At 41.2% G+C, this 27,352-nt stretch overlaps 1 long non-coding RNA gene and 1 pseudogene across 1 annotated transcript in view; both read left to right on the top strand.

Moving 5' to 3' along the window:
• LOC148206059 (uncharacterized) overlaps window positions 1–6,167 on the top strand; it is a 35,721-nt gene extending 29,554 nt beyond the window's left edge. Inside the window, exon 3 of the long non-coding RNA XR_015783428.1 lies at window positions 6,032–6,167. This is a non-coding gene — a long non-coding RNA (uncharacterized LOC148206059). The remainder of the gene's footprint in view (window positions 1–6,031) is intronic.
• Window positions 6,168–6,474: 307 nt separating this feature from the next.
• Window positions 6,475–12,304, top strand: LOC124820180 (uncharacterized; annotated as a pseudogene).
• The last annotated feature ends 15,048 nt before the right edge of the window (window positions 12,305–27,352 follow it).

Genomic DNA, 27,352 nt, shown 5'->3' with positions numbered 1-27,352 from the left:
TGGATTGGCTGGACGCTCGGTCCAGACTATTGGACAGACGTGCCAACCTTTGGCGGACGTCCGCTTTCCTAAATGATTGGCCGCTCGGTGGACGTTCGGTCCAGATTCTTGTGCGGACGTTCCACCTTGAGCGGACGTCCAATCTCGGGCGGACGTTCTACTTTGGGTAGGCGTCCGGTTCTGAATGGTTGGACGCTCGGTCCAGATTATTGAGCGGACGTTCTACCTTGAGCGGATGTCCAATCTCGGGCGGACGTTCTACTTTGGGTAGGCGTCCGATTCTGAATGGTTGGACGCTCGGTCCAGATTATTGGGCAGACGTGCCAACCTTGGGCGGACGTCCGCTTCCTAAATGATTGGCCGCTCGTTGGACACTTGGTCCAGATTCTGGGGTGGACGTTCCACCTTGGGCGGACGTCCACTATGTTGGGAGGACCTATCAGTACATAAGCCCCCCAAGCCCGAGCATAATTTTATTGTGCGAAGGGGTTGTCCACGCCTGGATGGGCGACATTGGAATACCGCTGGATCCATGAAAGCTTGGACAACCGTTCTTTTCGGACGTTCGGTCCTGGCGCTTGACATGGGTGGACGTTCTACTTGATTGCCATTTTAGGCGGACGTCCATCTTTGGGGGGACGTTCGGTTTCCTGAATGCCATCTTGGGCGGACGTCCCATCTTGAATGGCTGGACGCTCGTCCTGATTGCCATTTTGGACGCTCGCCATCTTAGACGGACGTGCCATCTTCGGCGGACGTTCACTTACCGAATGGCTGGGCGCTTAGCCTATGCCGGGCGGACCTGTGAGTACATAAGCCCCCCAAGCCAGAGCATGATTTTATTTTGCGAAGGGATTTTTTTGATGGCCCCCGAATTGCTGGGTCCACGTGGAGGTCGACTTGGCATACCTTGGAGGACAAATGGCCGGACGGTTGATTGTGCATGCCATATTTGGCTAAATTATAACGAGGCCATGGACGGTCGGTCGGTCGATTACTGAATGCCACATTTAGCTAAGTTATGGACGGCCGGCGATTGATGATGAATGCCAGATTTGGCTAAGTTATGGACGGCCGGTTGGTCGATTACTGAATGCCAGATTTGGGTAAGTTACGGACGGCCGGCGATTGATGATAAATGCTAGATTTGGCTAAGTTATGGACGGCCGGTCGATTGATGATAAATGCCAGATTCGGCTAAGTTATGGACGGCCGGTCGATTGATGATAAATGCCAGATTCGGCTAAGTTATGGACGGCCGGTCGATTGATTACTGAATGCCAGATTTGGCTATGTTACGGGCGGCCGGCGATTGATGATAAATGCCAGATTTGGCTAAGTTATGGACGGCCGGTCGATTGATGATAAATGCCAGATTCGGCTAAGTTATGGACGGCCGGTCGATTGATGATAAATGCCATATTCGGCTAAGTTATGGACGGCCGGTCGATTGATTACTGAATGCCAGATTTGGCTATGTTATGGGCGGCCGGTTGATTGATTACTGAATGCCAGATTTGGCTAAGTTATGGATGGCCGATCCTTTGCTTCATGGCCCACCCAAGCTGGGAGTTGTTCTCGGAAGAACACTCCGTTCGCGGAGGAACACTTTTTCGCCAACTTGGTCTTAATGGCGCGGACGGTCCTTTGCTTCATGGCCCAACCAAGCTGGGAGTTGTTCTCGGAAGAACACTCCGTTCCCGGAGGAACACATTTTCGCCAACTTGGTCTTAATGGGGCGGACGGTCCTTTGCTTCATGGCCCAACCAAGCTGGGAGTTGTTCTCAGAAGAACACTCCGTTCGCGGAGGAACACTTTTTCGCCAACTTGGTCTTAATGGGGCGGACGGTCGTGGTTCTCGGTGGAAATCTCCGTTCATCAACTTGGACTTTTTCTATGTTTGATGCGGGATGATTGAAGAGAGCCCCTTTTGCAAACATGCACTCGTGCCATTGTTGCGGGTTACCTGCATTATGAAGGGAATATGGCGAATTTCAAGTTTAAAGAAAGTATGTGTCCATACCTTGTAAGGTGGACTGGTGGGTTGAACATGCTCGGATGAGAATGGTTGTTCCCAAAGAACACTTATGAGAATAATGGTTGAATAAATGGGAGGTCGAACGGCCCAATTAATGGGAGGTCGCACGTTGAGGCCAGACGACCGAAAGTTGAGGCCTGATGGCCGGGAGCCTGATGAGGTGGGATGGACGAGCGCTATTGGAAGATGGCCGAGCGCTCATTGAGGCCGAACGGACGAGCGCTCTCCAAGGCCGGATGGACGAGCGCTCATTGTAGCGACGGACGCGCGCTAGCGTTCTTTGACATCCAGGAGTGGAGTTGGTGGACGGACGTCCTGGTCCTTCTGGGCGAACGATTGAAAGTTCGAGGCCGGATGGCGGACAGGGGAGGCCGTACGGCCGAGTTTGAGGTCGAACGATTGAGTAATAAATTTGGCCGGACGGCCGGGCATTTTTTGGATGAACGACCTGGCGGCTGGGGCCGGATGGGAGGGACTTGGGGCCGATCCCCCATATCTGAGGCTAACTGGCCGAGAGTTGAGGCCGGACGGCCGGGAGACATTTGTTGAGATGATGGAGTCGAGTGCCAAGTGCTGAACCGAGGATGTTGACGCTCTTTGGAGGTGCCCCTTACTGGTTCCTTGTGTTTACGATGGGGAATATGCACTCGGCCCCACGGTGGGCGCCAAATGTTTCGACTGGATCGGTGGGGACCCTGTAAAAACACACAAGCTTACTTGTCGAAGACGGGCGGGCGGTCGCAGACGGTAGAGGCGGACGAGCGAACTCCATGCTCCATGGCGGGCGGACGTACTTCTACTCCAGACGCTCACTCTCTGCTCCAAGCCGGGCGGACGTCCTCCTACTCCAGACGCTCGCTCTCTGCTCCAAGCCGGGCGGACGTCCTCCTACTCCAGACGCTCGCTCTCTGCTCCAAGCCGGGCGGACGTCCTCTTACTCCAGACGCTCGCTCTGTGCTCCAAGCCGGGCGGACGTCCTCCTACTCCAGACGCTCGCTCTCTGCTCCAAGCTGGGCGGACGTCCTCCTACTCCAGACGCTCGCTCTTTGCTCCAAGCCGGGCGGACGTCCTCCTACTCCAGACGCTCGCTCTCTGCTCCAAGCCGGGCGGACGTCCTCTTACTCCAGACGCTCGCTCTGTGCTCCAAGCCGAGGGGCCGGGTACCTGCTAAAGGCACTCCCACGCTCAAGTCAGTAATATGACAGAGCATTATATAATGCATGCATGTGTTGCGTTCTAAGCAATCTGTCTAGAAATCATACCTGAGACCTTTATTTATACTGATTGTAATGGGCTTTTACCTTTTGGGGGCCTGGAAACGGCCCAATAATACCTTAATCTTCATTAAGGACTTTAATGTGTCATTAGCATTTAACCGTGTAATCAACAAAGTGAGGGTCGGTTGGGCGGTCGTCCGGTTCATGAATGATGGGAAACCCGTCCCTGATTCTTGGGCGGACGTGCCACCTTGGGCGGATGCCTGCTTCTGGATTGGCTGGATGCTCGGTCCAGACTATTGGACGGACGTGCCAACCTTTGGCGGACGTCCGCTTTCCTAAATGATTGGCCGCTCGGTGGACGTTCGGTCCAGATTCTTGTGCGGACGTTCCACCTTGAGCGGACGTCCAATCTCGGGCGGACGTTCTACTTTGGGTAGGCGTCCGGTTCTGAATGGTTGGACGCTCGGTCCAGATTATTGAGCGGACGTTCTACCTTGAGTGGACATCCAATCTCGGGCGGACGTTCTACTTTGGGTAGGCATCCGGTTCTGAATGGTTGGACGCTCGGTCCAGATTATTGGGCGGACGTGCCAACCTTGGGCGGACGTCCGCTTCCTAAATGATTGGCCGCTCGTTGGACACTTGGTCCAGATTCTGGGGTGGACGTTCCACCTTGGGCGGACGTCCACTATGTTGGGAGGACCTATCAGTATAGTTTTAAATCTTGAACGTTCGTTGTTAAATTGGTAACTATAGCGTTCGACATAATTTAGTATTATCAGGCTTGAATCTTGAACGTCCGCTATGGCTAATTAGTGATTGTAGCGTTCGGTCCTAATTCAATAAATCTTAAGTTTGGAATTCTTGAGCGTTCGGTCTTATTAGCGTTTTGTTGGCGTTCGTGTCCAGCCTGTTGTTTGGCGTTCGTCCAGTAGCGTTCGTCCTTAGGTAAAGTTAGAAATATGTTGGACGTTCGTCCAAACTGTATACAGCGAATTAGTAAATTTAGGCGTTCGTCCTTAATTAAGTATTTTCATGAAGAAATCTGTAGCGTTCGGTCTAGATGTTCCTTGTCCTCAGATAGCGAACGTCCGTAGGTTTTAGAGAGCGTTCGGTCTTGATGTTCCTTGTTCTCAGATAGCGAACGTCCTTTAGTAGTAGCGAGCGTCAGTCTTGATGATAGTTTTTCTCAGGTAGCTAGTGTTCGATCTAAATTCGGTAACTTGAGGTTTAGTTTGAATACGTTCGGTCAGTACTTTAGGTGTTTGGCAAAGTACGTTAGATGTTCAAATAAGACTCAAAACGTTCGTCCTAATAGTGTTCGGTGAGATTTGGTGTTTGAACGTTCGTTCCGATAGGGTTGATCTGGCATTCGGTTTTGAACGTTCGGCCTAGTGTTTGATCATAGCGTTCGTTCTAAGAGTGTTCGGTCAATACGGAGTTGTCTTTTAGCGTTCGACCGATGCAGCATGAATTCCTAGCGTTCGTCCAAATAGTGATCAGTCAAATGGTGTTCAGAAAATACGTTCGGCAGATAGCGTTCGGTCGATAGCGTTCGTCCAAACAGTAGTCGTCCAAATAATGTTAGGCTATTAGCGTTCGATCTTTAACGTTCGGTCAGAGTTCTTAGTGTTTGGTTCCAATTTCAGTTACTGTTGTGTTGATGTGGAATTAAGTGTACTATGCATAGTATGACATGAATTATGTGGAAATTATGTGAATGCATGATATATGATCAAATTACTGTAATGAATGTATTTTATGATGTTGACATCAAATTATGCATCTGATCATGATATGTGTATTATGGAGAGATTTTGTAATGGTATAATATGATTTGAGGAATATGAGTGTATATGTTGATGTTGAGGGTCCCGTAGTTGGAGGTTATCCTGATACTCTAATAATCGTCCAGTCTCAAGTAGAGAAGGATGAATTATGTGGTGAGAGGAGCAGGAGGTCCTGGTCTATGTGCCAGTTTTGGACATAGTGAGGGGACTAACCTTGTGAATGGTATGAAGTATTTTGGAAGTGTATTTGTAAGAAAGAGTAAAAGTCATCACAAGTGCATAACCTCCCGTGACCGCTCATCAACGTATCTTCCGGATGAATGTTTAGTAGGAATTGTGGTATGATGGTATACGAGGATGTCTGACATAAATTTTATATGATGTTTATATCAAAGTATTTATGCATGTTTTATAATTCTTGTGTTGCATGTTAGCTCACCCTTACTTATTTGTGCATGTATCGGAAAAATCTTATTTTTGTGATGATCGTATAACGTATTTGTTATACGGGAGCAGATGAAGGATTGTCGCGTGATCCTGTGCAAATGAAGGAAGAGATGGAAGACCAAATTAGAATGATTCAATGTTATCTTTGCAGTTAACTCTCAGCTTAAAATTCATGTATAGATTTAAGTATGAGATTACGGGGTGTTACCGTAATTGTATTATTACAATATATCAAATTTTGAATTTTTAAAGGGTGAATTTTTGGGATGTTACAATTATTCCAGTTACTTCATCACCCGGGTGCAAGAACGCCTGTAGCTACACAGATTCATACAGTCCGGACGGTCTGTCTAGTAATATACTTCGTATGATGTTATATGTTAAACTATATGTTTGTGTGGATTGAAATGTTTATTTTATATGTTGATGTATGGATTAAATTACATAAGCTTACCCTTTCATTTTTCCTTGTGTTGTTTGTTGTCTTTGTACGTTCGTCCTGTCGTTGCAATGATCATCCGTGTGGATGTGAGCAGAAGGCGAGGCTACTTTGGAGGACGTTATTGAAGAAGAGAACCTAGTAGACGTGGAGGTTAAAGCTGAACCCTAGAGCATTCGTTCATTTTAGAGTTTAGTTGTTTTAGTTTTTGAACGTTCGGTTAGTTAATTTTGTAAAACCCTTCGTTCTGAATTTCTAGTAGTACTGAATTACTGTAATTAAGCCTTTTGGCTTTTGAACCTTGATTCTAGTGTAAGACTGCATTGTTTAACTGTTTAATGTAATTAATTCTATTATATGGTGATTACTGTATTTTGGGATGTTACATTAGTGGTATCAGAGCCGTTTTGTTCTTTTAAGGACACTGTAGGTTATGAGTGCACTATGTTTTTGCTGTGTGCTTAATGTGTGTTTAATGAGTTAATTTTCAACTCTTTGAACATGACTAACGCTCGTTTTTCTCTGTTTCCCAGAGAACAAATGGCACCTAGACTCCCTCCTCCACCACAGCCCAATGAACCTGATGCGCCCAACAACACTAGGTTGTTGGAAATAGTGATTGAGAGGCTACAACGACAGAACACTATACTAATGGAGCAGAACGCAGCTGCCCTACAGAGTTTGGAGGCCGCACGCGCCAACTCGGAAGCTACGCAAAGGCAGTTAATGGAGATCATTGCTGCTACCAGGAATACATCGGGAGCGTCCTCTTCTAACGCTACCCAACAGGCTGAGTGGAGCTTGGAAAGCTTCCTTCAACACCACCCAGCCAAGTTCAGTGGAAAGTGCCTCCCTGATGAGGCAGATCAGTGGTTGCGGGATATGGAGAGAATCTACAACGCCAAGAGATGACCGGACGAGAACAGGTTGGCGTTCACAGAATATCTACTGACCGGGGAAGCAAGCCACTGGTGGGCGAGCATGAGGGCTGTTTTGACGGACGCCCAAAATCCCATCACATGGGAAGTGTTCAGGAGCAAATTTTATGAAGAATACTTCCCGGATAGCGTCTGTTTTGCAAAAGAGGTGGAATTCCTTCAACTGATACAAGGTGGAATGTCTGTCTCGGAGCATACTAATAAGTTCAAACACCTTGTCCGTTTTAATACGATGGCCACCAGTGAGGAGTGGCAGTGCAGGAAATTTGAGAACGGGCTAAGAAGTGACCTGAAGGTACTGATTTCCAGTTTATGTATCCGATCGTTTCCTGCCATGGTGGAGAGAGCCAAAGTATTAGAGAAGAATATGGCAGAAGTAGAACGACAGAAGAAGCAACAACAGGTGGTTAGGGGACCGACCGTGACCAGGAATAATGTTAATCTGAGAAGGACACCTTACACACGTCCAAATCAACCATCAAATGCAAGTGGGTCTCAAGCACTGGTTCCTGTTGGACAAGTTGGGCAAGGAAACGTGACTTGTTTCCAATGTGGAGGACCACACTATCGTTCGTCCTGTCCTCAACTGATGGGAGGAAAATTTTGCGTTCGTTGTAGAAGAAATGGGCACTTGGAGAATGAGTGCAACATGGGTGGACGCGCTGTGATGAGACCCCCGAACGCTGGGAGAAATCAACCAAGAGGAGGTGGACGAGCCCAAGCTGTTGGGCGTGTATATGCTCTGACTGGTGCGGAGGCAGAAAGCTCAGGTAATCTCATATTCGGTGATTGCTTGCTGTTTGGTAAACATTGCTATGTGTTGTATGATTCGGGGGCGACCCACTCCTTCATCTCGAAGGCGTGTGTTGAAAAACTGGACTTAGAAGTGAGAGAGATGCAGTTCGACCTGGTGGTGTCAACCCCAGCGGCTGGCGAGGTTAGGACGTCCACTATGTGCGTCAGATGTCCCATAGAAGTGGAAGGGCGTAAGTTTAAAGTCAATCTCATCTGCTTACCTCTTCAAGGTTTGGAGGTGATTTTAGGAATGGATTGGCTGACTACCAATCGCATTCTCTTAGACTGTGGCGCTAAGAGATTGGTCTTTCCCGAAGAAGATGAAGAAGAATTTTCTGTGGCGCTCGGTCAGTTGAAGGAAGACATCATGGAAGGTGCCAGCTGTTTCTTAATTATGACGCATGAAGATCAGGAGTTCGGAAGTTCGATGCAAGAACGATCGTCCACTAGCAACAATAATGGACGATCGGTTGTGGATGAGTTTCCGGACGTATTTTTGAAAGAAATACCTGGAATACCTCCTGCTCGCGAGGTGGAGTTCACGATTGATTTGGTGACAACGACGGCACCCATCTCTGTTCAACCTTACCGTATGTCGCCTGCGGAGTTAGCTAAGCTCAAGAAGCAGATTGAGGAGTTGATGGACAAGCAGTTCATCAGGCCGAGCGTATCACCATGGGGAGCGCCTGTTCTCCTAGTGAAGAAGAAAGATGGCAGCTCTAGACTTTGCATTGACTACAGGCAATTAAACAAGCTGACCATCAAGAATAAGTACCCATTGCCAAGGATAGATGATTTGTTGGATCAACTGCATGGGGCTACAGTGTTCTCTAAGATTGATTTGCGATCTGGATATCACCAAATTAGAGTTAAGGAGGAAGACATCCAGAAGACTGCTTTCAGATCTCGTTACGGACACTACGAGTATGTAGTGATGCCGTTCGGTGTGACTAACGCACCAGCAATCTTCATGGATTATATGAATCGGATATTCAGACCTTACTTGGACAAATTTGTGGTCGTTTTTATAGATGATATTCTCATCTACTCCAAGACCCAGGACGAACATGAAGAGCATTTGAGAATTGTATTTGGTGATGACTTGATATTTTCTCCACTGCACTTAGTTTATTGCACTGGAGTTAATCAAGAAAGTGTGCTCAAATATGTAGTATTTTCCCATTTTTCTGTACTGTGTTTAATTTGACCAGAAATTCTTATTTGAATTAATTTGAATTATCTGAGTCTAATTATTTGCATTTTTAATTGTAGGGAAATTGTTGGATAAAAATTTAGAGATTAATTTCTTTTGGAGGTGCACACATCAGCTAATTTTCACTGCCCATGAATTAGGAAGTGTCACGTTTTTTTTAGTTTGCTACATCACATTGAGAAAAGGCATAGTAAGCTTTAGCAACAAAAACATATGCTCAGAACAAAGTCTTCCAGAAAGCTTACAACACGTGGATATTATGTGAATCATTTGTTTTTTTTGTCGACACAAAAAACAACAATTGACATAGCTAAATCCAAGAACAAACTCATCCCGTGAAACACCAATTGGAGAGCTAAATCCAAGCACAGGGGATTGATTGAAGAAAAAATGAAAAAGGCTAGCTACTAGGTGGATGATCAGCCGCTACTCTATGGGCACAAAGAGACAACACACATGCTAATTTTGGAGGTCTCTTAACTCCTTCTTCTCGGCAGTTTTTGGATCTATCATTCACTCTCATTTTTCATTCTTGTTTCTTCGGAAAAAAAAAACACACATACCAACATGGAGTAGGAGGAGATACAGAACCTATAGAGGAAGACCTCTAGTATGAACTGAGCTTGGAGATGAGGAGGAGAAGCTGCTGTCATGGTGAAGATGGAAGCATAAGTGATGGACTTTAGATGAATTGTGCAAGGTGATTTGCTTGGAGAAAACTCTTGAAGAAGTAGATGAATATGAGGTGTGATTCTCGGTCACAAGAACCAGATTTGCGTGATTCCTTCTTGCAATTTGGAGAAGTGAAGCCTTGGTCCACCACCACATGAAATTCTCGGCAAAAATGGTCCATGTAGTAGTATAGTGTATGAAGTTTTTAATGCTTTCAATTCCTTTGGTTTGCTTGCACGGTGGTATGCTTTAAATTTCAGAACTTGTAGTTTAATTTTTGCTTAAAGAAAGTTGGACGGTGCCACTAGAAGAATTGCATGTTTTCACCTTCCAATCAATATTGCTTGTCTTTCTTTTATATAATGTTCATGGGTCCAGCAACATCATTATTTTACACATTTCTACTTTGTTTAATGAATAGAAACGTGAAGTGAATGTGCAGCTACGTTTTTTTTTATTCTTTGGCAACAACAAAAGCTTTCAAAAGTTGTATTCTTATGTGAAAACCTCTTAGGTTTACGTGAATGAAGAAAGTGGTAGGTCCTCCTTGTTTTCTTGCCAAAATGCTTTGTTATCTTTACCTTTCTTTTATGAAATACCGTGTTGTTGTTGTGTCCAGTGGCAGCCCCTCCCTTTAATATCTTTGCACCTTGTTTTGTCTTTTCATTGAAGGAATTAAATGAATGGATGGATAGGAGAGCAAAGTTTTCAGAATTCTAAACCCCTTTTTAATTACGTGAAGAAGACTTGGCCTATGGTCCTTTATTATATTTTTTTATTACTTTGAGACTTGTTGACTAAGATGGAGTAGTAGATAGCTTTTATTTTTAATTTGTTTTCAATTCCTTTTGCAAGTGAATGTACATGTGTGTAGAAGATGAATTTCACGTATGGAAAGAAAGAGGCAACCAATTTGTTTTGATATTTCTTCTTTGCTTGCCAAGTATGTCACGGCCAAGGAGTGGTTTTAAAGCATTTGAAATTTTCAATTTCTTTGGGTAGATGAATTGGTCACATTAATAGTAAGGAAGTTTTACAGTTTTTTTTTTTTTTTATTTTCTTTGCTTTAAAATGTTGTATATTGTATGTTGACTTGCTTTTCAGTATTTGAGTTGTTGCGAATTGTTTTTGATATTTGAATTGGCTGTGATTTCATTTTAATGTACCAATTTAATTTTTACTGTCTAAATTTTGTTTTACTGTTGTGAATTTTATTTAAACGCAATTTTAATTTTATCGCAACCAAAAACACTACAAAAAAAAAAACCCCATTACGTGTTGACAAAAGACTGAACCACATTTGGTCCTTGAGAGACGACCTAGGAGTCAATTCCTAGCACTGTACTGCATTCTTACTTGTAGATCAAATTTGACGGGTCGCGACGCCCGTATCACTTGGCGTACTGAGGGAGAAAGAGTTATACGCCAAGTTATCAAAATGTGAGTTCTGGATGAAGGAAGTTCAGTTCTTGGGGCACGTGGTATCGGCTGGAGGTATCTCGGTAGATCCAGCTAAGGTACGAGCGGTATTGGAATGGGAGAGCCCCCGTTCGGTCACTGAGGTTCGTAGTTTCGTGGGACTTGCGGGCTACTACAGACGTTTTATTGAAGGATTTTCTAAGATAGTGGCTCCGCTAACTCAGTTGACCAGGAAAGATCAACCGTTCGCCTGGACCGATCGTTGTGAGGAACGTTTTCAAGAGCTGAAGCACAAGTTGACGAGCGCTCCAATTCTGATTATTCCAGACACAGCCAAACCGTTCGAGGTGTACTGCGACGGTTCTCACCAAGGTTTGGGTTGTGTGCTAATGCAAGAGAAGCGAGCGGTAGCGTACGCGTCTCGTCAGTTGAAGATTCACGAGAGGAACTATCCTACGCATGACCTGGAGTTGACAGCGGTCGTCTTCGCACTGAAGATTTGGAGGCATTACTTGTACGGATCCACATTCCAAGTCTTCAATGATCACAAGAGTCTCAAGTACCTTTTTGATCAAAAGGAGTTGAACATGAGGCAAAGGAGGTGGCTTGAGTTCTTGAAAGATTATGGGTTTGAACTGCTGTATCATCCCGGGAAGGCTAATGTGGTGGCGGACGCTTTAAGCAGAAAAGCAGTTCGGGTCTCGGCAATGATGGTCAAAGAGCTGAGTTTGGTGGAAAGCTTTAGGGACCTAAGGTTGCAGTTTGACTTAGGACCGAACGTTATTAAATGCTGTAACCTTAGAATCTCCAGTAATGTGTTCGACCGAATCAAGATGAAGCAACGAGAGGACGAAGACCCGATGGAGATTTTGAATAAGCTCGGTTCAGATCAAGCTAAAGGATTCAACACTGGAACGGACGGTCTATTACGTTATATGGGTAGGACGTGCGTTCCAAACGATGGAGATCTGAAGAGGATTATTCTGGAGGAAGGACATCACAGTCGTCTTAGCATACACCCTGGTATGACTAAGATGTATCAAGACCTCCGATAGTCTTTCTGGTGGCCTGGAATGAAGAGTGATGTCGTTCGTTTTGTAGCGTCATGCTTAACTTGTCAACGTGCGAAGGCAGAGCACCAGAGACCGGGTGGTTTACTTCAATAGTTGGAAATTCCTGAATGGAAGTGGGACAGTGTTTCCATGGATTTCGTAACCCATCTACCACGCACGGTCAGAAATCATGATTCAATTTGGGTGATCGTAGATCGGCTAACAAAGAGCGCTCACTTCCTGGCAGTCAGCTTGAAGATGTCGATGACCAACTTGGCTAAGCTATATATCAGAGAGATCGTTCGTCTGGATGGAGTACCTTCGAGCATCATTTCTGACCGAGACACGAGATTCACATCTCGGTTTTGGCAATCTTTGCAAGGTGAATTGGGAAGCAAGTTGCAGATGAGTTCAGCTTATCACCCTCAGACGGACGACCAATCTGAGAGGACAATCCAAACGCTCGAAGATTTACTGAGGACGTGCGTCCTAGATCACTTAGGCGCTTGGGATGAAGTCTTGCCGCTAGTGGAATTCACTTACAATAACAGCTTTCAGTTTAGCATTGGAATGGCACCGTTTGAAGCTCTCTATGGTAGGAAGTGCCGAACGCCACTTTGTTGGTTTCAAGAAGGAGAGAACGTGTTAACTGGACCCGAACTTATCCAGCAAACGACCGAGAAGGTGAAGTTAATACAAGAGAGGTTGAAGACGTCCTTAAGCAGGCAGAAGTCCTATGCAGATAAGAGAAGAAGACCTTTGGAGTTCGCTGCAGGAGATCATGTCTTTCTTAGACTCAATCTGATCACTGAAGTAGGCAGAGCCGTTCGTCCAAAGAAGCTATCCCCCAAGTTTGTCAGACCTTACCAAATTCTGAGAAAGATCGGACCAGTGGCGTATGAGCTGGCCTTACCACCTCAACTGTCGAACCTTCACCCAGTCTTCCACGTTTCCCAACTCTAGAAGTACATAGCCAACCCTTCTCATATATTGGAGTTGGAGGACGTTCAACTTCGCCAAGACCGAACGCTGGAGTTGCAACCAGTTCGTGTGGAAGACAGCCGCACCAAGTACTACAAAGGAAAATACGTTCGTCTAGTGAAGATGGTGTGGGACGCAAAGACTGGCGACTCAACGTGGGAAGTCGAGAATGCTATGAAGGACTTGTATCCCCACTTATTTTCGGGTAAGTCTTAATTTTCGAGGACGAAAATTTTTGTAGTTAGGGGGAATGTAAGACCTTGGAAATTTAACACTGTAACCCACCTGTCAAATCACAATTAATGTGATAAAACCCTGCTCAGACCATTAAAAATCCACTCACTAACTCTGACGCGCAACTGCGAAGTGTCAAATTGGAACATTCTGAAATCAGTAATGGAAGACAGGTGTCCGTATGAGAGAGTGTGTCCGTTTGACATTGGGAAGAAAATTGATTTTTCTGAAACACTTCTTCCTACTCTCTGCATGAACCCTTCTTCTTCCTAAAAACTGACTTCTCATTTCTCTCCACCTTCTCTCTAGAAAGCCTCCATCTTCTCTCTACTGTAACTCATTTTTCTTTCCTCCGATCACGTTTCAGTAGAACCGTTCCCGATGTCTTAAGCTTCGTTTTGAACCGACCACTTCAACGATCTGATACTCGTAAGTCCTCTATTTTTTTAACCGTTCGTTCTGGCCAGCATGCAAACCAAGTTCTGGTTTCATGAGTCCTTAGTTTAATTCTGAATCACTGTTGAACTGTTATTTGATTTGGTTCGTAGAGTAGTTGAGCTGTTAAGGGTAGAACGAAACCTTAGTTCTTTGGCAAACCAACTTCAGTCAGTAGGACGTCCGTCTACACTAGAGGTAAGGGAAGCTTATTAATTTAATTTATATGACTATGTGTTGCATGAGCGTTCGTTGAATTGATTGGATATGAAAATTTATGATGCTATGTTATGATGCATGAAATGTATGAGATTTCTGTGATTTGATGATATAAGATATGATTATTTGAATATGGTATGATTGTAGATGGGTGAGACTATATGTTAAAATTGAAATTTGATAATATTGACTATAATAAGAAATTTCCCTTATGATTGTGTACGTACGTTACTGGACGGTCTTTGACCATTCGGTTTTTCCAATGAAAATGATTTGGTAAGGGATTCTTTCATTCGGAAAGAATCCTAGTTAAGGACGAACGCCCTCTTGTATTAGTGCTACGTTTGAGCGTTCGGCCGAACGTAGATGCCCCGATTGTTATGTGAGGAGTTGAAAAGCTTATAACTATACCCTTGGACACTTAGTCATTTCTAAATTCTATCTTCACCATCTCGTATTACCTTTATTTCTATTTCTATTATGAGTACAAATCTGCGATGGGTCTCGACCCAAAGCGTTTGTTATGAGTGGCGCTCGGTCTTGTACCGAACGCTCGTCCTAGTATTAAACTACCAAATGGGTGGAAAATAACGTTCGTCCAAATTTCAGTAAATCCTTGTACCGCGTTCGGTCATTGACTGGCAGTCGGTTTTTATAATTAAATTATTCTCGGTATGGTCATCTAAATGTCTTGAGGGTTTTTATCTATTTTGGATTCGGTCAAGAGCCTTCCTACTTAACTTATTCTTTGAATAATGATTTGATCTTCCTAGAGTCAGTTCATTCAACTGGTTCGAGTAGAAAATGACGTTTGGAAAATCTGATGTGTCGGTTTTATTCGGTTCTGAAACGAGAATCTCTCGGTCTAGTTTTTCACGTTCGTCCTCGTTATGAAGAGGGATGAACGTTCGTTATTTTATGTAACTGTAATGAAAGACGAAAATGAGGTTAAAGTGAAGAATGATAATGAACGAACAGTATATGAGATGAAATAATTGTTGTGGAATTTGAACGAGCGTTCCAGGGAGGAACGACTCATGTATGGATGAATATGGAATTTTGTAAAGTATGACTGTGGGCATGCTAATGGTGGCTGTTCATCCTGATGTTCCGTGAGTACTCGTCCTCACGTAGAGGAGGGTAAGTCATGTGTGGGAACGGCAGGAGGTCCTAGTCCTTAGGGGTACTTTGGATAGGGCTAACCTCGGGTGGCAGCTGATGTGATTATTCCAGTTACTTCATCACCCGGGTGCAAGAACGCCTGTAGCTACACAGATTCATACAGTCCGGACGGTCTGTCTAGTAATATACTTCGTATGATGTTATATGTTGAACTATATGTTTGTGTGGATTGAAATGTTTATTTTATATGTTGATGTATGGATTAAATTACATAAGCTTACCCTTTCGTTTTTCCTTGTGTTGTCTGTTGTCTTTGTACGTTTGTCCTGTCGTTGCAATGATCATCCGTGTGGATGTGAGCAGAAGGCGAGGCTACTTTGGAGGACGTTATTGAAGAAGAGAACCTAGTAGACGTGGAGGTTAAAGCTGAACCCTAGAGCGTTCGTTCATTTTTGAACGTTCTGTAATTAAGCCTTTTGGCTTTTGAACCTTGATTCTAGTGTAAGACTGCATTGTTTAACTGTTTAATGTAATTAATTCTATTATATGGTGATTACTGTATTTTGGGATGTTACAAAAAACATCAAAAAAACAACAAAAATAATAAAAAACATAAAAAAAAATTCAATCAAAATTTCAGAATAAAAAATATGAAAAATGTTCAAACAATTTTTGAGCCCATCTGGCCCAGTTCGTGCATAATTTTCATTCTATTTCTAAAAAATGAAAACAAATTTTTTTAACATGTTTAATATTTTTCACATTTTGTAGATAAATAAAAAATGAATGAAAAAAAAACATTTTTAAACGTTTTTATAAATCAAGCTTTCTCATATCAATTTTTGCATTGCTCCCCCAAGCCTAGTTTTCTATATTGGCACCCAAGCCCCGTTTCCACACTGGCCCGCAAAGCCCAGTTTCCTCACTGGCCCGCAAAGCCCAATTTTCACACTGGCCCGCAAAGCCCAATTTCCACTAGCCCGCAAAACCCAGTTTCCACACTGGCCCCCAAAGCCCATTTTCCTTACTAGCCCGCAAAGCCCAGTTTCCACACTGGCCCGCAAAGCCTAGTTTCTATACTGGCCCACAAAGCCCAGTTTCCACACTGGCCCGCAAAGCCCAGTTTCCACACTTGCTCCCCCAAGCCCAGTTTCCATACCCGCACCCAAAGCCCAGTTTCCTTACTGGTCCGCAAAGCCCAAATTCCACACTGGCCCGCAAAGCCCAGTTTTCATACTGGCCCGCAAAGCCCAATTTTCATACTGGCCCGCAAAGCCCAGTTTTCACACTGGCACGCAAAGCCCAGTTTTCACACTAGCGACCAAACCCAATTTTCTCTAAAAATTTGCAAAAAATAAAAAATAATAAAAAAATAAAAAAAATAATAAAAAAAAATCTTTTTTTTAGCTAGTATCATCATTTTACTTCATATTACATTTCTTCATTCATAAAACCCAAAAAAAATATGCATATCGTATTAAATGTTGAGTCAATTATTTTCGATGCAAATCATCCACTTTATGACATTTCATAAAAAATGTAATGGATGTCATAATCTCCTATAGTCAAATGATTAAATCACATATTCTTAAGAAATATTTGTGTGTACATTGCTTGGAAACATCATCCTGGAGCCTTCACTAAATCAAAGATTGACCCCAATCATGTTCTTTAGTCTAAATAAACGCAAACTTTTACACTGGGGCAGATTTTCCATGTTAAGATTACTTTCATTGGCTTTCATTCGGAAGATCCTTAAATCCGTTAGTTCAAAAAAATGAAGAAAAAAAAAACAAAAAAATGACTCTTGTTGGGATCATTTAGTTTTGTCTTCTAATTAATCTTGTGAAAATAAAACAACCAAATTTGAAATGATGTGTGGCCATCTTTCTTCATCCAAAAATAAAAAAAGAATATATCCATTGATACCAAATTTGAGCCAATAAGAAATTTCTTTTCAAAGTTTACCTAAACAAGGGTTACCATCACATTAGAAGTCAACTCAAATTGCAAAAAAAAAAAAACACACTTAGTGATCAAATGAAGAGAATTCCTCAAAAGTGAAGCAAAAATAGGAAGAATCACAAAGTGATGACAAACAAAGAATGAAATTTGAGAAATGGCAAAATAGTCAAAACAAATTTGACGAATAGTTGATACAAGGTGTAGATGGTAACTCTTGTTTCAAATAACCCACAAACATTTATTAGGGCCTTCATATCTTTTCTTTCAATACCCTTCAGCCCAAGCCGCATTACAAGCTCAATAAAAGTCCACACAGATCGAATTATGGTTGCTTACATTTTCATAAAGTTTAATTTTGAGACAAGACAAAATGACTAACAATACAGTTGTAAAAAATGATGAAAAAAAATGTCCTCGGAAGAAAGGAAACTCCCTATTGATCAGAATTATAGGAAGGAAAATCAAGCCAATTGGGGCAATCTTTTCAAGCTAATCATTTCCATATCCATCACACATTTTTGAACACATTCATATCCCATTCGAACTCCTTCCCCGATTCCTAAAGTAGGGGGGCAACTTTGTAGGTTTTACATAACCTTTTCGCCCGTTCTCCAAAACTAGGGCAACTTTGTTGAGTTTTATGTTTTGGCCCATTCAAAATATTAAGCAACTCTGTTAATCTCAAATTTTTCATCTGTATATTCAAAGCTTATACCAAGATTGGGGCATCCCTTGTTGGGCCTCGCATGATCTTGGTTCGCCCTAAATTTCAAAAAAATCTACCACCACCAAAATTGGGGCTATTTTGTAAATCTCACATGATATTCTCACTCCCTGATTCATAACTTATCCCCTCACATTCCTTTTCCCAGACACCAAACCAAAGTAACCTTTGGGTATATCATATTTCACATTGACATTCATATATTGCATCTTCATTGATGATTGTATGAGCAATGATGTGCGCAAAAAGCCATTTCAATCTCCTCTAAATCCTTCCAAACATCTCTTACCATTTTAACCAACCTCTCATATCAAGCATGTACACACTAGTATTTCATCAAGAAATGTCTAGCACACAAGCTTCATTTTGAACATTTGACTTTAGAATTTGACATCCATGATAAAAAAAAGAAAATGAAAGTCTAAATCTTCATAGATTTGATGATTTCAAAGAAAACAAATTGACTTAGTAAAAAAAAAGTGTCATAGTTTCATAATCTTCCATCACAGATCAAAAGTCAACATCATGTACACATTTTCATGAATGTTGATCAAATCTTCTTCCTTCAAAAAGACAAAAAAAAAAAATCAACATGCATCAAAGTTTTCTCTTCCAATTTTAAAATTACATATTTTCATCAAATCTTCTTCCTTCAAAAAAGACAAAACAATCAAAATGCATCAAAGTTTTCTCCTCCAATTTCAAAATTACATATTTTCACCAAATCTTCTTCTTTCAAAAAGACAAAAAAAATCAACATGCATCAAAGTTTTCTCCTCTAATTTCAAAATTTACAACAATCATGTTTCTCTTGCATATCGAAGCTTCAAAATCCTAATCCTTGTACAAAATTGCAACACCTTGTTTTTTAGTTTCAACCTTATTCAAAAAAAGGATACTCATTCCTATCTAAAAAAAAATCAAAATCAAAGAAAATTCGACATCTCAAAATTTCAAAACAAATTCAAAGTTTCCAATTCAAAACCATCACACAATTTTTCTATCATTGGTATTCCAGCCCTCTGTAAGACAATGGTCGGACCCAATTTTACTTTCTATCATTGGTATCTTGACCCTCTGCAAGGCAATGGTCAAGTCCAGATTGTCTAACGGCCCTTTGCATGGCAATGGTCGAATTTAAATTTTCCTCTGCGATCTTGGCCCTCTACAAGGCAATGGTCAAGTCCAGATTGTCAAACGACCCTCTGCATGGCAATGGTCGAATTTAAGTTTTCTTCTGCGATCTTGGCCCTCTACAAGGCAATGGTCAAGTCGAGATTGTCTAACGGCCCTCTGCATGGCAATGGTTGAATTTAAGTTTTCTTCTGCGATATTGACCCTTTGCAAGGCAATGGTCAAATCCAGGTTGTTGTTCTGCGATCTCGACCCTCTACATGGCAATGGTCAAGTCCAGATTTATCTCGACCCTCTGCAAGGCAATGGTTGAGCCCAATTTTACTTTCTGTCATTGGTATCTCGGCCCTCTGCAAGGCAATGGTCGAGCCCAATTTTACTTTCTGCTATTGGTATCTCGGCCCTCTGCAAGGCAATGGTCGAGCCCAATTTTACTTTCTGTCATTGGTATCTCGACCCTCTGCAAGGCAATGGCCGCGCCCAATTTTACTTTCTGCTATTGGTATCTCGGCCCTCTGCAAGACAATGGTCGAGCCCAATTTTACTTTTTGCCATTGGTATCTCGGCCCTCTGCATGGCAATGGTCGAACCCAATAAAAAAAAAACAAACAAAAAACAAAATCATTCACTTCCATAGGGTTGGTACACCCTCCACGAGGTTTTTTACACCTCATCAACTTCATCCATAGGGTTGGTACACCCTCCATGAGGTTGTTACACCTCATCAACTTCATCCATAGGGTTGGTACACCCTCCACGAGGTTTGTACACCTCATTCACTTCCATAGGGTTGGTACACCCTCCACGAGGTTTTTACACCTCATCAACTTCATCCATAGGGTTGGTACACCCTCCACGAGGTTATTACACCTTATTCACTTCCATAGGATTGGTACACCCTCCACGAGATTTTTACACCTCATCAACTTCATCCATAGGGTTGTTACACCCTCCACGAGCTCTACACACCTCAATTCTCTTAACCTAATTCTAAAAAAAAAAAAATCTCGTTGTTCCTTGTTCATTTTGAAATACGGACGAAATTAGTGTTTCTTTCTTTACTTAGCTTTTACTCCGATAATACAAAAATCTCAAATTTTCATATTATCCAGTAATATCTAAGTAAAGAGGGGCAGCTGTCAACACTCAATTTCGTCCGATTGACTAATAGATTTATTTTATTGGTTTAATCCTTTTTGACGTCCCTATTTGTGTAGGAATGTCTCAGATAGGTCCTCGTTTTCTAAAGTGTAACAAAATGGTCCTTAATTTTGAAAATTGAGATCAATTGAGTCCTTCCCGTTAAGTTGGGTGGACGGCGTTAAAAAAATTGATGAATGGGATGCTGAGATGGCGAAATGTTACTGACGTGGCATTGACCTGGCTTAATGGTGAGTTTTTCAGATTTAAAAAAGTGAAATTTGTAAATCAAAACGCAACGTTTTGATTTTTAACATAAACAACGAATGTTTTATGAGAAGGAGGAATCCCTAAATTGAAGAAATCCCCAAATTGGTTGACGAGAGCGAGGTTGGTGTTGGAGGTTGTTGACGCAGGTGGGTGGGTTTAAGAACGTAGTTGTTCGAAGACGATGTCGAAGGAGCATTCTTGTTGTTCGTCGATATGCACTGTGTGGCGGAAGGAGAACCGTAATTTGTGTTCACCGATTTGCCACTATGGACTCAGATGTGCGATGAGAACTGCTAAAACTGTGAAGAATCGTGGCAAGAAATTTTGGGGATGCTCGATGTATAAGGTATGATTTATTTGACGTTTGTATTATGTGGAAGTGTTTTTGAGAATGGATTGTTGTTTATACAGAGTGGTGCTGAAGAGGGTGGTTGCAACTACTTCAAATGGTTCAATGATGTTGTGGAAGAGGAAAGGGGCAAATGCTTGAAGTGTGAAGGAAAGAAAGAAAGTTCGGTGCACAGTGAAGAAATGGATAATAATAGGAAAATTTTAGTTAAGTTTGAGAAATCTTTGTTGGTTGTTCAGAACTGGATGAAGGTGTTGATATTTTTGGTTTTTCTTTTATGTGTAATAAATACAATTTGCGTATCAATGTTGATGAGAATGGGCTGATGGGTTGTAACCGTGTTCTACTTTTCTTCCATTTCAATGAAAGTCAGACTTCTTATTAGTGAAAACTTTATTTTTGTTATGAAATGTGATGAGTTAATAATGTTATTATGTTAAAGTTGTAATGTTTTTATGAGTCTAAAAAAATCTGCATATCTGAGGTGTTTTTATGAGTCTCCTATCATACACCTGCGTCATGCATATCTGAGGCGTTTTTATGAGTCTAAAAAAATCTACATTGCTTAGGGTCACTTTTTTTCGAGCGTCCTATTCTCGCTGGCCGACCGTGCACTGAGCGTTCTCTGTGGACGAGCGTCCTCTTTTCGCTGAGGGAGCGTTCTCTAGTGCGTCCACATCTTTCTGAGCGAGCGTCCAATGTGCGTCCAGACTCAGCGAGCGTCCTCTTGTCGTTGGGCCAGCGTCCTCTCGTGCGTCCACAGGGCGAGTGTCCTGTTCTCGCTGGACGAGCGTCCTCTCGTGCGTCCACAAGGCGAGTGTCGTGTTCTAACTGGACGAGCGTCCTGTCGTGCGTGCACTGGGCGAGTGTCATGTTCTTGCTGGACGAGCGTCCTCTCTTGCGTCCACACTGGACGAGCGTTCGTTCGGTGGTAATACAATTATTTAGAAAACAAGAAAAAAAAGAGGATTTAAAATAAAAATTAGCATTATCAGCTGTGTAATAGAAAAAGATTACCAAAGTACTGTCTAATACAAAAAGAGCACCAAGTTGCTGTCTAATACAAAGAGACATAAAAAAAAACATTAAATTTGTTCAACTCCAGGGAATTTCTTTCTAAAATTAGCGTATAACTGCCTAACACAGAAACGTGTTGGAACAATCGGTACCGTTATAGAATTTTGCACAGCGGAATAACTTATAAAGCGGAAAACGTGTTTAGTCAAACTCTTAATAAGATGGTCAGTTTTAGAAATTTAATTTACTTAGAGACAAATTTCCAAACAGTTGATGTGTATAAAACAGTAAAGAGTATAGAGAGCAAGAAAATTCAACACAGAATTTTTATCCTGGTTCGATTCAAAAGAATCTACGTCCAGTTGTTAATCACTATAAAAAGTGATTAACGTTTTCACTAAAAATAGTTTCACAAGTTTACAATAGAGTGAATGAAACAGAAAACAGATAAAACCTTCCTTCGAACGAACGAACCGGAAGAACAGAAACTTTGCCAACTTGAAGAGAACCGCTCCGACCTTTGACCCACAAAGCGCGAGCTTCTCCTTTTCACAAGACCAGGCAATGCAATGAACAAACTTTTGGAACTTCCTCAGATCACACTGTATTCTCAAAAGCTTTTTGTTCAACTCTATGTTCTAATTTCTCCAAAACAAAATATATAGCCAAGTACACTGAATGCCAAAGGTCAACTCTCAACTGCCATGAATAATCGATTATTGTAAGTGATAATCGATTATTCAAGTCCGTTATAGGTTTTCGAAAATGTGATAATCGATTATATGAAGTGATAATCGATTTATTTAAGTATGACTTGTGATAATCGATTATTGCTTCATCATAATCGATTATTGTAGTTAAAAATGTAAGTTTACAAGTTTTACAAGAATTTCCTACTACATTTAATTTCTACAAATTTGCTTTTAACTAATTCTAATATCTTCTGCAACTAAAACTTCTTGTAGCATCATCAAAACAAATTTCTTCAAGATTTACCAATACTCCTTATTGGTAACAATCTCCCCCTTTTTGATGATGATCAAAAAATTTAATTTTAAAAGCAAGTTTGGCTTACCTGCAAAACATACAAGCTAACAAACAACAACAAGGTTAGCAATATCTGTAATAATTTATACTTCTCCCCTTGTATTATTCTTCTCCCCCTTTTTGATCAGAAGCAAAAAAAATCAGATGGTAAAGGCTCCCCCTAAATATGATCTCCTCCTCAATTAATCAAAGGATGCATATAATCAAGAGATCATTTTATTTATGAAAATAAAGATTACATTGTAAGAAGACACATAACAAACAGAATTATAACATAGATGAAATGGCAAGTAAACAACAAAACAGTCTAACAGAGAACCTATATCTAAAACTCAGGACTAGGAGATCTCGCGGGAGGTTGAATGTTGAGATGATTCTCGATGTTAGATAGGCGAACGTCAAGATCAAGAAATTGATCAACCATGTGCTCATCAACAGATCGTTGCCAATCATAAATCGCCTCAAAGTGAGTCTTTTGTGCAAGACTCATATCCTCCAATTGTTTAGATAACCTTGCAAAATGTTCTTCCATAGAAATTGAGGAAGAGGAGGGTATGTTGGATGGTCCAGCATCAGACGGAGCAGCGGCACTTACTGGGTCAGCCATAGGAGTGTCCATGTCATCATCTTCATCTACATCAGGAGGATCATCATCTTTGTGAATAAGGACTCTGCCTCTAGTAATGAATCCCATCTGACGAAAGGTAGTATCGCCAATTTCCGAGCCAACAACTTGAGTGGCTTGGACAAGTTCTCCGTCAACATTGACACCTTTGTACTCCAAGATTCGAGAAATAAGAAGAGCATAAGGAAGGTGATAAGAATGGGATTTCTTAGCTTTTACCATAGTATCAGCAATGAGAGCAGGCCAATCGATGTGTATGTGATTTAGGATCCCATACAGAAGAAGTAGATCCTGTTCAGAGCATTGAGCATGATTGGTTGCTCTAGGACATAAGATCCAGACAAGTAAGTAGTGAATCATCCTTTCTTCAACCTTGAAACCTCCAACAAGCAATTGCCTTCGATTAGTCTGTTGTTCAGGGTGACGTAGGAAGGACTGAAAAGTCAATAATCGATCGAAATCTTGGAGTCCGAGATGAACTTTGACAGCATCATCCCAGATGGGTAGTTGGGCAACGTTAGTCCACACATCATCATCTAAAATTATGCGGACACCCTTGACTTTAGTGGAAATAATCCCATCTCGATATCTCATGTTGAAATAGAACACTCTGATGAGATCGGGATAAATGCAACCTTTTTGCTCCACCAGATTTGAGAGTCCTTGATCATTAAAAAGCTCTGGAAATTGAAATCCATAGAAACGGAAAAAATCAAGGCGAATATACTTTACCGCCATGATTCTTCTCTCTTGCTAGGAAGTAACATAGTCCGCATGTTTCTCGTGATCTGAAATCCATCCATCAATAGTTGCCGGACGTGGTTGAGAGGAAGAGGATGCTCCAACAGTTCTGCGGCGATGTCTCCTTGAATCTGCCATGGAGAAAGGTTGAGGGAGTGATGTTTGAGAGATTGAGTAAAATTGGAGAGATTTGAAGCTCAAGATTTTGATTTCAGCAGTTTCTGGGAGCAAAGAGATGGCCAATAATCGATTAGAGGGGCCTATTTATAAGAAGAAGGAAAAAACTAGCCGTTTATAGCCGTTTGGAGCCGTTATGGGAGGCTCCAACGGCTTTATTTTCGAAACTGTTTGCGTGATAATCGATTATCGTAAGTGATAATCGATTATCTGCTCATTGGTCACTTTCCAGAAATTGTGCGATAATCGATTATGTATGAAGATAATCGATTATTTGCTCATGATTTTCCAGGGATGAGTTTGAAGATTCATAATCGAGTATGGGGTAAGATAATCGATTATCTTAGTGTAGAGGATGTATCCCAGGTTTGTAATAATCGATTATGACCGGATGATAAGCGATTATTAACGCTGATATTTCGAAAATTTGCAAAGAACCATAAATGTGGAGTCTAAGACATGTCTAATACCCCTAACTCTCTTCTAAGCTCATAGAATCTATCTTTAGGCAGGGCTTTAGTAAAGATATCAGCTAATTGATGTATCGTGTCAATGTATTCAATTTGGCAATCTCCCTTTTGAATGTGATCTCTCAAGAAATGATGTCTAATTTCAATGTGCTTAGTTCTTGAGTGCATTATGGGGTTCTTAGTTAGGTTGATAGCACTAGTATTATCACATTTCAAAGGAATGTGATCAAGGAAGATATCAAAATCCTCCAGTTGCTGTTTCATCCATAAGATTTGGGCACAACAATTGCCAGCAGCAATGTATTCAGCTTCAGTAGTAGATAAAGCTACACAAGCCTGTTTCTTTGAATGCCAAGACACTAAAGAACAACCCAGAAAATGACAAGTGCCACTAGTACTTTTCCTATCAATTTTACAGCCACCATAGTCTGCATCAGAATAGCCTATTAAACTAAGTGAAGCATCAGATGGATACCAGAGTCCAAAAGAAGTGGTTCCTTTAAGGTATTTCAAAATCCTTTTGACAGCAATTAGATGAGATTCTTTAGGATTAGCTTGGTACCTAGCACACACACATACACTTTGCATAATGTCTGGTCTACTAGCAGTGAGATACAGTAAGGATCCTATCATTCCTCTAAACATGGTTTCATTTACCCCTTCACCAGATTCATCCTTATCTAAATAGCAAGACGTTGCCATAGGTGTGTTGGCTTCTCTACAAGTATCCATACCAAACTTCTTAAGTACTTCTCTACAATATTTAGTTTGAGAGACAAAAGTCCCCCCATCTATTTGCTTTATTTGCAGCCCTAAGAAGAAGGTAAGCTCACCCATCATAGACATCTCAAATTCACCTTGCATTATTTGTGCAAATCCTTCACATAATGAATTATTTGTAGACCCAAAAATAATATCATCTACGTATACTTGAACAATCAAGATATGTTTTCCTACTTTCTTAATAAATAGGGTGGAATCAACCTTTCCTCTAGAGAAATCATTTTCAATCAAGAAGGTACTAAGTCTTTCATACCAAGACCTAGGTGCCTGTTTAAGACCATACAAGGCCTTTTTTAACTTATAAACATGATTGGGATATTTAAAATCCTCAAAACCAGGAGGTTGACTAACATATACCTCTTCTTTAATAAAACCATTCAAAAATGCGCTTTTCACATCCATTTGGTACAATTTAAACTTCATCAAAGAGGCATAAGCAAGTAATAATCTAATTGCTTCTAACCTGGCTACTGGAGCGTAAGTTTCATCATAGTCGATACCTTCCTCTTGACAGTAGCCCTTTGCAACTAACCTGGCTTTGTTCTTTGTGATGTTTCCATCTTCATCAAGCTTGTTTCTAAACACCCACTTTGTTCCAATGATTTGAAAATCATCCTGTCTAGGAATGAGTTCCCAAACATCATTCCTTTCAAATTGATTAAGTTCTTCTTGCATAGCAACACACCATTTATCATCTTGAAGAGCTTCCTTTATGTTCTTAGGTTCTACCTGAGACACAAAAGCTACTGTTAAGCAGAAATTATTAAGATTGTGTCTAGGAGTTACCCCTTTTAATATATCTCCGATGATGTTGTCCAGAGAAAGTCCTCTTGGTTGTTGATAGCTTTTAGGATCAACTACTTGATGTTCATTTTGAGTTTCTGGTGGATAGTTTTCATTTAGATACATCTCTTCAAGAGCTTCCCTCAAATAATCCTCATCACCTGCAATTGGTTTATTTGACTCAAGAGGGTTCACCTCAAGGTCCACAATTTCATCAAAGACAACATGCATTGATTCTTCAATTGTCAAGGTTCTTCTATTAAACACCCTATATGCTTTGCTAGTTAAAGAATATCCTAAGAAGATTGCCTCATCAGATTTAGCATCAAATTTGCCTAGATTATCTTTACCATTATTCAAAACAAAACATTTACATCCAAAGATTTTCAAATGAGATACATTTGGTTTTCTACCGTTAAACAGTTCATAGGGAGTTAGCTTAAGAATAGGCCTAATTAGCATTCGGTTCAACACGCAACAAGCAGTACTAACTGCATCAGCCCAAAAGTATTTTGGCACATTTGATTCATTTAAAAGAGTCCTAGCTAGTTCTTCTAATGACCTATTTTTCCTTTCAACAACACCATTTTGTTGGGGAGTTCTTGGAGCAGAAAAATTATGAGCAATTCCATGTTTTTCACAAAACTTTTCAAAAGATTCATTTTCAAACTCACCACCGTGATCACTTCTCAAGGTTTTGATTTTCAATTCCTTTTCATTTTGAACACGTTTTGCAAACGATTTAAATGCTTTAAAAGCTTCATTTTTAAGGGTTAAGAAGAATGTCCAAGTAAATCTAGTGTAATCATCAACAATCACAAGAGCATAGTAGTTTCCACCAAAACTTTTAATTCTAGATGGACCAAACAAGTCCATATGCAGAAGTTCTAAAGGTTTTGATGTTGAAATCATGGTTTTAGATGAGAATGAGGATTTGGTTTGCTTTCCCTTTTGACATGCAGAGCAAAGTTTATTTTTCTCAAATTTTAAATTTGGCAAACCAATCACAAGATTTTTTGAAATCAATTTATTCAAATGTTGCATATGTATATGTGCAGCTCTTTTATGCCATAGCCAAGGGTTTTCCTCTTTAGCAACTAAACATGTTATATT

This window comes from Vigna umbellata, chromosome 1, assembly GCF_029865625.1.
Source record: "Vigna umbellata cultivar VRB3 chromosome 1, Vumbellata_1.0, whole genome shotgun sequence".
Lineage (NCBI taxonomy): Eukaryota > Viridiplantae > Streptophyta > Magnoliopsida > Fabales > Fabaceae > Vigna > Vigna umbellata.
Note: the sequence above shows the minus strand (reverse complement) of the source record. Positions and strands in the feature narration are given on the sequence as shown.